The sequence below is a fragment of the Malurus melanocephalus genome, unplaced genomic scaffold (assembly GCF_030028575.1).
Source record: "Malurus melanocephalus ecotype Western Australia unplaced genomic scaffold, MMel_1.1 scaffold_212, whole genome shotgun sequence".
Taxonomy (NCBI): domain Eukaryota; kingdom Metazoa; phylum Chordata; class Aves; order Passeriformes; family Maluridae; genus Malurus; species Malurus melanocephalus.
In genome coordinates this window covers 1,197,375-1,200,630 of record NW_026623444.1, presented here as the reverse complement: position 1 = coordinate 1,200,630, position 3,256 = coordinate 1,197,375, and the positions used below count along the sequence as shown (strand labels likewise).

The window sequence follows — 3,256 nt, the reverse complement described above, 5'->3', positions numbered from 1 at the left end:
ACAGATTTGCTCCAGGATATGACTTTATTCCAACTATTTTTATATTGAAAACGTTAGCGTTAAAAACACTGAACTATTCAGAGTATACAACTTTGCCCTTTAGCGCAATATTTACACTACAAAAAACTGTAAATTCTCAAATTTACACATACAACCAATGCAAGTGTTTTAGTTTTCACATGTTAACTTGCTCACAAAGTTCATACACAATCATCCTTTATTCTTTTTTAAGTTTCTTCACATTCTACATTTTGAAGGGGCTCAGTTTAAAAAAAAAAAAAAATCCAGTGAGTAAACTTGTGGCGAGTACAATCCAAAGTTAATCTGAGCAGTTGTTGGATACTCTGAATGGAGAACAAACCTTATACTTAACAAACATTCATGTGGTAATAACAGCTGCAGCCACACATATAGATGAAAAATACATCAAACTAAGCCCTCCATCAAAGCATCTAAAATTAGAAATGTTGGAAAATATGYTCATAAACAAGCTAATCTTGAAGGACCAGAATACATTCAAATAATTGTGAATAGTACATATGACAAAATTAACCTACTTAGAGACAACTTAAACCCCAAATAATTCTACAGAATTAATTCCTTGCCTAGATTTCATTAGAATCAAGAAAAATCTGATTTACAGGGAATTGAGGCATCCATTAACTTTAATAACATCAAGTCAATCAGACTCAGTCATGAAATACTGTCAGATTATAGTTTTTCAAATCACAAAATCTTGGAGGATTGCATTCAAAATCTTCTTACATCATCTGTTTGTAARAACTACAGAACAACAGAATCATAGAAAGTTAAGGGTTGAAAGAGACCTTAAATTTAATCTTGTTCCACCCCCMTGCCATTTAGAGGGACACCTCCTATCAGTTGCTCCAAGCCCCATCCATCCTGGCCTTGAACATTTCCAGGTATAGTGCAGCCACAGCTTCTCTGGGCAACCYGTTCCAGYGCCTCACCACCCTCAAAGTGAAAAATTTCTTCCTCATATCTAACCTAAATTACCCCTTTTTCAGTTTGTACCCATTCTCYCTTGTCCTGTCACTCCAGTTCCTGATGAAGAGCTCTTTTCCAGCTTCCTTGMAGATCTCTTCAGATTCTGAAAGATGTTTTGAGGTCTCCATACAACYTTCWCTTCTCCAGGCTGAACATCTCAACTTTCCCAGCCTGTCTCCAWAGGGGAGGTGCCCCAATCCTCTTATCAGCTTTGCGGCCTCTTCTGGACTCACTCCAACAAAATTATACAAGCCGCTACATGGGCTCTGTTCTACAGGCTGCACTTTCACTAGGGAACACGACAAATTAARAATACTGATAATAAATACCTGCACAGCAAGACACGTGTGTAAGAACACCTTTCAGCAGGGTTATTCTGGGACAGAGATCCTCCATCTGTGCCACAGGCCCTTTTGGAAAAGTATGGATGAGAAATTATGCAAGAGCAGTTTCGGCTTGGCGAAGAAACACTGAGTTCACACATGAGAAAACAAAAAGAAAAAAAAAGTTAGCAGGGTCTTGATTTCCAAGCTCACGTTAGTCCCCCAGATGCTTGCCTGGCAGCACAGCCAGCACTGCACAAACTGGTTTATGGGAACAGATGCAACTGCTTTCCCAGTTGTTTGTTCCCATCACCACAGCAGGCCYCCGTGCCAGAGCAGTTGTCTGCACAACCGCACAGCAAACCAGACCAGAGAACCCTTCCAGACAGCACCAAAGAGCTCGCTGGGGTTTTGTGCTGCCTCACAAAGCCACACTCGTGTCAGGGCACAAGTCCCTGAGTGAAAAAAAAGCCCACTCTTATTACAAGCAGCTTCCCAAGTTTCCAAAACCACCAAAAGAGCCAGCAATGACAAAAAAAAAAAAAAAATCACAAGATCTGGACAGGAAAAAAGGTGATGTACCTTTACCAGTAAAGGAACATTGCCTTCCCTTACATGGGTTTTAGCCCATTTGTAACAAAACCTTGGCAAAAAAGGTTTAAATGCATCACTAGAAACATTCCAGGGATTCTACAGCTGCTTCGGAGTATTTGTGACTTAGGTGGGATAGCTACAAGTGSACAGAAAACATGTATGGGATTAGATGCTAATCTCTAGAACTGTCCTTAATGAAAAGATAACGCGCCAGATTAGCTCTCGACAAAAATAAGGGAAATCTTGCAATTCTAATTTCTATTTTAATACTTGTGTTTTGACACATAAAGCCCTATTCAGGTATTTAATTCAAAGCGGATAATCACGACGAGAAGCCAGCCTAAAGCAATGATAATGGCCATGATAATTTTTTCAAATCGCATCGAGATGAGGGAGTACAGCAGCCACAAAGGGCCCGAGCCAAAACTCACCAGGATCTGGGCTTGTGAATYCCTGATGGTAACGGAGGGAGGTGGGGCAGCGGTTTGAGAGGTCTGGGAGTGGCKTTTSAGGGGATTGGGGTGTCTTGTGAGGGACAGTGAGTGGCTCCTGAGGGMAATGGGGATGGYTTTTGAGGGGAATAGGGGTGTCTTGTGAGGGGTCTGAGGGTGTCYTGTGAGGGACAGTGAGTGGCTCCTGRGGGCAATGGGGATAGTTTTTGAGGGGGATTGGGCGTGTCTTGTGAGGGACTCAATCGGTGGCTTGTGAATGGGACAGTGAGTGGCTTGGGGTAGTCGCTGGGTGGCTTTTGAAGGGGACACGGAGGGCTTGGGAAGGGGACAGAGATGACCTCAGGGGGTGGTGTTTGTGGGGGACAGGGGTGGCTTGGGAAGGGCAGTGTGTGTGGCGCTAGGCACAGGGCTTCTTCACAAACGACACCCAGCCGTCCCCCTACACTCACAAAAAACCACAACGTGAAAATCAATAATTATCGCAATAAAAACTCGCGATGAAACAATTGCAGATTTAGGTGACTCGAAGCCTGACGCTGCCCGCGGGCTCCCCCCACACCCACAGCACTGAGGCCCGGGGAGGGTGCGGGTTACCACAGCGGCACCCCCYAAACACCACAGCCGCGGCCACCGGCGGGGACACACGACAGGGACCCGTCCTTGTGTGTCCCCCTCCGTCCCGGGCCGCCCCCTACACAGCAGCGCGGCTGTTGCCTCAGTTTCCCTGCCGCGGGCCGGACTGAGGGCGGCGGCCGGGGCGCTCCGGGCGCGTCCTGCCAGCGATGGAAGCGGGCGGGCGGGCGGTGGAAGCGAGCGGGCGGTGAAAGACGGGCGGGCGGGGGATCCCCGGCGCCGTCCCCGCTGCCATCTCCCCGCTCC

At 46.5% G+C, this 3,256-nt stretch overlaps 1 protein-coding gene across 1 annotated transcript in view; it reads right to left on the bottom strand.

The window, feature by feature from the left end:
• UMODL1 (uromodulin like 1) overlaps positions 1-3,256 on the bottom strand; it is a 66,429-nt gene that overhangs the window by 62,593 nt on the left and 580 nt on the right. The gene's annotated exons all lie outside the window — the stretch shown is intronic.